General features: G+C 44.7%; 1 non-coding gene across 1 annotated transcript; it reads left to right on the top strand.

Annotated features, from left to right (window-relative positions):
- Positions 1-1,069: 1,069 nt before the first annotated feature.
- LOC134967963 (U5 spliceosomal RNA) lies at positions 1,070-1,188 on the top strand. The gene has a single exon (XR_010189282.1). It is a non-coding gene; the product is annotated as a U5 spliceosomal RNA (small nuclear RNA).
- Positions 1,189-7,321: the final 6,133 nt, after the last annotated feature.

Below are 7,321 nucleotides of genomic sequence, written 5' to 3'. Positions count from 1 at the left end.
CACAGCAGGGGGAGCTCAGACGCGCTATGCCCAGCCGCTACGCAGAGCGCTCCGTTCGGCAACACGTGGCTGCTCTCCTCACTCAAAGGCAGCAGAGCAGGGGGATAATACTTATAGCCGCTCTGTCCGGGTTTAGCCAGCGGTAGAAGCGCTCCAGGCACGCAGCTGATCTCCCTACTCAGGAGCCCTCCCAACGGCCACAGCAGACCTCAGTGCAGGGATGATTTCTTCTCAGAGGCTGTCGGCCGCCGCAGCAGTCTCAGTACAGAGACGGTGGGGGGAAGAGAGCTGGCAGGTAAAAGAAGTCCTGACAGTAATAGGCTTTTGAGCCTATATATATATATATATTGTACATAGGTTTGAGCCTATATATAGATATATTAAATAAATATATATATTAATCTATATTACTGTCTGTGATGGCAGTATAATAGGCTTTTGAGCATATATATATAATGGAAATAGGTTTTTGAGAGCCTATGTGTGTTGTAAATAGGCTTTTGAGCCTATATATATTAAATATATATAAATGTATCTATATTACTGTCTGTGAGGGCAGTGTAATAGGCTTTTCAGCATATATATAATGGAAATAGGCTTTTGAGCCTATATATTAATGGCTGTTATTAACATTGTAAAAAGGCTATTGAGCCTATATTCATGCTGTATAAATATATTAATCTGGAATATATATATTTATTTATTCATAGAGCATGTGTTGTACCCGGCCTGTGATTATACTGTATAATAGTCTAGATTAACACGGGAACAGTTGTAATTTGTTCTGTGATTATCACAGTCGGCATGGCAAAGGGGCCATTTTAAACATTCTTCCTGTTGTTTTCCAGTTTGTAATTCTGGAACATTCCTGCCCTACATCTCTGAGCCACCAGAGGCGCAGGGGTGTTAGTAGGAATTTTTTGGTCAGCATAAGTTAGCCATGTAAACTGTATTTCTACATAATTCTAGAACATTCCTGCCCTACATCTCTAAGCCACCAGAAGGCGCAGGGGTGTTAGTAGGAATTTGGTTCGGGTTTCATATGAATATCAACTGCTTTTCATAAAGATTACTGGTTTCTCTTCACAGCGAATAAATCTTTCGTTTTTTACTAAAGATTTCCGTAGAGAGAAACAACCAGGAGTTTAATATAAATATGCTGTTCAGCAATAAAATATATATATATGACATAATAACGTCATAGGCGTGCAATGTCTGTCCGTTGCCTATTGTGGTGTCTGTCTGCATAGCGAGTAAGGCTCTAGCGCAGACCAAAAATAATTTTAAACCTATTTTAAGCATTGGCAATTCAAATAAACATAGGAGTCTCGGAAGTTATTCCGCCAGCTCTAACAAAAGACAGTCTTTCCAAAGGGCCAATTTTCCTTTGGGTATCACAGTGTTTATTTAACTGATCTTATAATATAATGCACGATTCTATGTCAAATCTCACACCGATAACTACGAGTGAGAAGGCTACATTAAACCAGCACTCAGATAGTGCAGGGTTGTTGCCAACATACATTGCTAAATTACAGTGAGTCAATGTCTCCATTTTTACACTTAGTACACTTTGACCACTATTTAATCGTTTCCAAGATGACGCCATACGCCATTGCTAAATGCGTCTGTGTCAAACATTATAAAGGCCCAAGAAACATTTGGGTCACTAGACTATGTATGGAAACAATGAGATTTCTGTTAGAAGAAGCTTTACAGATATACTCTGCAGCTTCTTTTAACGACGGTACTGCGAATCTCACTTTTCATTGTCGCTAGTTCAGCACGACAAGGCCACAGCTTGTTGGTCCTAAATTTGTTATTCAGCCATTACCGCATTCAGTATCAAAACAGAATACTTGGCCCGGCATTTAATCCCTTTAGACTTCAGTTTTTCAAGGCGTTGGTACAAAACACTCACGCTTTGTAACGACAGGACGCTACGGTCAGCAAGCCAGTAGTTTCATGACCTCTTTTCCAATTGTGGAAGCGTGTCTTTAAATGTTACTTTTGGAGGGGTTTCCAAACTTCAACTCATGAAGAACATGACTGCCTCAGTCGAACGGTTTGGCAGGTGGCCATTTGGTCTCTGCTGGGTTTCAGCTGTCTTTATAATACAGGCAGTAGTACAACAACAGAGTCAGGGTTGTTTATTCCCCTCTGTTTGGGGTAACAAAACCATACAGCTCCGTCGCAGTTTCAATCAGCAAGTCACTTACTGCAGGTTGAAAATGGATTTGCTGCGGTTAGTATTGGCATATTGGAGCCACAAAATTGCATATTTTGCACTTGATCTTCACAATGCATATATATCCATTCCGGTTTGCTCATCACAGGTTTAGCGTTTGCAGATCGCCACAACCATTAACCATTTCAGGTCTACCGTTTCTTATACTCTGGTATTTACCAAAGTGATGTTGGAAGATGATAGTTCATCTCACATAAGAACTCTGTCGCAACAGAGTTTCTCTATCTTAGATGATCTGCTCATAAGAACTCTGTCTCAACAAAGTTCCTCTAACTTGAGCTACTAAGGTATACTGCGGTGGCAGATCACGTTCAAAATACAATTCCGTCTAAACGATCTCAAATCCTAGGTAATATTATAAATACAGTAAATCAAAGCATTTACCTACTACACCAGCAAGAACAAATGTACATCTAGTAATTAGTGCAAATCACGCACACTAACGGTACATTGGTGTATTCACCTAGTTAAGATAATAATGCGTTTTAAAGCGCTTTAGGTCGCCGCCCTTCACTCGCCGTTCCCACAGAGGGCCGAGGGTGTATAATACTCTGGACGAGAGTCGCAGAGGTTCAGGAGTTGTAGTTTACAAAAGATCAGCGACAGAGGTTCTAAAACACGATAGATTGCTGTCGATAAATGTTCTGGAACTACGTGAATTTTACAATGCACTACATGCTTCGCTTTCAGTCTGACCACGGGCAGTCAAACAACGCAACGGCAGTTGCATACAGAGAAAAAAGCCGCATGGCAATGCGGCAGGTAACTCCAATCCTCAATGGCTCAGAACACTATTATGTGAAAATGTCAAGAGATTATTCCGTGAGTGGACATCTGTTAGACAGATGATCTCACCCGTCAGAATTGGGATCCTGAAAACTGGACATTAAATCCAGAGGTGTTTCATATGTGAGTCCACAGAAGGGAGTTACCCTCAGGTATACATGATGGCATCTCGCCACAATTACAAAAGACAGCATCGTGTATCTGGCTCCACCATTTTCCGCTGCTCTCTCCGTTGTCAAAACGGATCATAAGACAGTTCGTCACAGTCATACTGATGGTATCTCATGTGTGTCGGAGAAGTTGTTTCTCGAAATTCCAAGGAATACTTGCACACGATCTTGGGGCGCTCATAATACGTCCAACCTGTTACATCAGGGAACGTTCTTTTACCCATAGTTACCTAGGTGCCTATTACCTATGTACCGCAGCTGCGGTTGATGGGGTGAGGGTTCAAACCGCCCTCTTAAGAAATAGAGCATTAAAATATCGGTTATACCAACCATGTTACCAGCTAGTAGACCGCTTAAGGCAGCTCATTATTACAAAATTTCGTGTGCTTACATAAGTCGTAAACCTCGGAAGTTTCCGACATCATCCTTCGAAGTTACCCGTATTTTGTTAAACGGGGTGGTATGGAAAACTGCGTTTACTTGCACGGAGGGTGCAGGTATCTGTGTAGTAAACTTATCTTCAAAGACGTTTGTCTTTATTGCGTCTGTACACACCATTATACAAGGTGTCACCAAAGTTCAGACTCTATTTATCTCACCTACAGCGCCAGGCGACTTGAGGTTGAGTTCAGATTTCTTACAGTTTTCATATTTTGAACCCTTACAACAAATGGGGATTAAGTTTCTCACTTTGGAAAACATTTTTCTTCTAGCCTTGGCTTCGGCAAGGGTTTAGTTTTCATATTTGGGTGCTTTGTATTCCAAGCCACCGTATTTGAGTTTTCTCATGACAAAGCAGATCTTCCGACGAATTCCGCTTTCGTATCCTTCACATCTATATACCAATAGTGGTTCCTGTGTGGACAGCACATTCTATTCTAGAATTCTGAATGTGGTACACGCATTACGCGTTTATATATGTCCCGAACGTCTACAGTACGTGATATGAATACGTTGTTTGTTCTCTATGATACTGCCAACTGGGGTTAACCAGTTTCTCAGCAGACATTATCCAGTTGAATAATAATAATGACTACAAGTCAGGGTTCCTTTAAGGCTAAGTTACAATCGCCTACGTCAGTAATAGCTCATCCCACAGGTTCTGTGGGAATGTCAGACCCAGCGGGTCGGGGAGCGTCTACGACGCGGCTACATAGCCTTCAGTGCACCACGTTTGTGCACGTTTACACGTTATAATGGTGGCGCCATCAGCATCTAGCTTTGGTCTGCCTACTGTTACAAGTATCAAACAGCTCTCCCGCCCACGAGGGAAGCTTTGGTACGTCCCAAGAGTACTCCAGTGACCCCTAGTGGATGATAAAGAAAATAGGATTTTGGTACTTACCAGGTAAATCCTTTTCTTTGAATCCATAGGGGGCACTGGACGCCCACCCAGAGCAGTTTTACCTGGGTTGTTTTAAGCTCAAGGGAGCTTAGGGTCACAAGTTTTACTTGGTTTATATTAAGCTCAGAGGAGCTTGTGGTAACACATTTTCACCGATTGGTTCAAATTATAAGGTTCTATCGGTTAAGGTGTCAACTGTTTAGTTGACAATAAGGTTATGGGTCAACTTTGTTGTTGTCCGTTATGTTATAGGTATTCTCCATTGTCAACCTCTCTATATCCTGTTCGCTCAGTAAAAAACACTGACAAAGTACACTGAGGTACTCGGGGATATGGAGGGGGGGAGAGTCCTAAATTTGAATATTCAGTGCCTTTGTTCGGCTACGCCCGTCCATATCCCAAGAGTACTCCAGTGCCCCCTATGGATTCAAAGAAAAGGATTTACCTGGTAAGTACCAAAATCCTATTATTATAGGCTGGGTTAGCATATCTTATCAAGTGGTGGTTTAGAAAAGCCTAAGTTGTGTCCTGTGGACACTAGAAGAGCTGATGGAAGCTATGCACAGACTGTCACAGGAATAATAATTAATCCTTCATTAAAAATTCTAAATAATTGAAACCTAAGTATATGTTGGCACAACTGAGCATCCACCATTGCCCTGGTCCATCAGACTTCTAAGCTAGAGTTTCCAAAACTCTGCCATAACAGTCCATGTCTTAAGGATACCAATGCTTAAGCACAGGTTCCTTAATTAGTATCTCTGTTAAGTATACTGAACTCTAGACTCCAGCATGAATATCTAGTGTTCACTCTAGGATTTTTTTAACGGCAGGGCACATTTTTCATTCGTGAGGGCACATTTTTACGTTAGAAGGGCAAAATTAGGTACATACTATAATGCTTGGTGCTCCCATTCCTATAGGTGAAAGCATGGACAGTGCGCAGCAAAAATTTAGGGGCGTTTTGTGGGGAAGGGGCGTGATCACATAATAGTACCAAATCACGTTATACCACAATAGTGCCGCTTATACACATTGCACCAGATAGAACCTCCTATACACACTGCGCTAGGCAGAGCACGTTATGCACATTGCACCAGGGAGAGAGCACTGAGGCACACGGCACCAGGGAGAGAGCACTAGGAGGGAAGGATGGGCACAGGACAGATGCAGAGTGGCACTCACCGTTGCAGAGGAGGGTGCTGTGCCGGGTCAGTGGGGCCAGTTTCTTGATGCTGACGGCGGAGCCCAGGTCAGCGCGCAGCGCCATGGTGAGGGGGAATCAAACCATGCTGGAGGACTGGCCGGAGACACCGCAGGCTCTGATAGGGTCAGCGTGCAGGAGCAGCCAATCAGTAAGGCAGGGGGAGGAGTGGAAATGACAGCGGGACGGGGAGAAGGCAGTCCTTAGCAGGGCGGGCACAAACGTGCAGGGCGCATTCTGTCACTCAAAGGGGCAGGGTGCAGCGCCCTGGGAAAGAAGCTTAGAGTGACCACTAATATCCTTAAATCCTGGACTATGATGGAGGAGTTTGGAAAACTGGGATGTGTAGTTCCACAGCAGCTGGAGGGCCGCAGGTTGAAGACCCGTGCTCTAGCATGCCTATTCTGATGCGTGTTCCGTGATGCCACAATCCGCTAGGAATGGGGTGTCTAGCATGCATTTGCTGACAGCCACTTGAGGGAGACACACATCAGGAGATGCAGCCTTTCCAACAAATGCACACCACCTGCCGCTGGTATGGACACAAAACAATGCCCACAATCGAAAGCCCAACTACAGGATTAAAGTAAGTAGTGAATTTAGAAGTCGGAAATTAAGGGTGGTCTTCAGTATGACGAATGTCGGGATCCCGGCGCACAGTATACCGGCGCCTGCATACCGACACTTTTTCTCTGACATCCTAGTGGATGCTGGGAACTCTGTAAAGACCATGGGGAATAGACGGGCTCCGCAGGAGACTGGGCACTCTAAAGAAAAGATTAGGTACTATCTGGTGTGCACTGGCTCCTCCCTCTATGCCCCTCCTCCAGACCTCAGTTAGAATCTGCGCCTGGCCAGAGCTGGGTGCTCCTAGTGGGCTCTCCTGAGCTTACTAGTAAAGAAAGTATTTATTAGGTTTTTTATTTTCAGTGAGCTTCTGCTGGCAACAGACTCACTGCTACGTGGGACTAAGGGGAGAGAAGCAAACCTACCTGCTTGCAGCTAGCTTGTGCTTCTTAGGCTACTGGACACCATTAGCTCCAGAGGGTTCGAACACAGGCACCTGTCCTCGATCGTCCGGAGCCGCGCCGCCGTCCCCCTTGCAGAGCCAGAAGAACAGAAGCTAGAAGACTACTAAATCGGCGGCTGAAGACTCCTGTCTTCATTAAGGTAGCGCACAGCACCGCAGCTGTGCGCCATTGCTCCCAGCACACTTACACACTCCGGGCGCTGGGGGGGGGGGGGGGCACCCTGGGCTGCAATTGTTGTACCTTTGGCATAAAAATAAATTTCTCTAACGTCCTAAGTGGATGCTGGGGACTCCGTAAGGACCATGGGGAATAGCGGCTCCGCAGGAGACTGGGCACATCTAAAGAAAGCTTTAGGACTAACTGGTGTGCACTGGCTCCTCCCCCCTATGACCCTCCTCCAAGCCTCAGATTTCTGTGCCCGACGAGAAGGGTGCACACTAGGGGCTCTCCTGAGCTTCTTAGTGAAAGTTTTAGTTTAGGTTTGTTATTTTCAGTGAGACCTGCTGGCAACAGGCTCACTGCATCGAGGGACTAAGG

This window comes from Pseudophryne corroboree, chromosome 10 (genome assembly GCF_028390025.1).
Source record: "Pseudophryne corroboree isolate aPseCor3 chromosome 10, aPseCor3.hap2, whole genome shotgun sequence".
Lineage (NCBI taxonomy): Eukaryota > Metazoa > Chordata > Amphibia > Anura > Myobatrachidae > Pseudophryne > Pseudophryne corroboree.
This window is presented reverse-complemented; position numbering and strand designations above follow the sequence as displayed.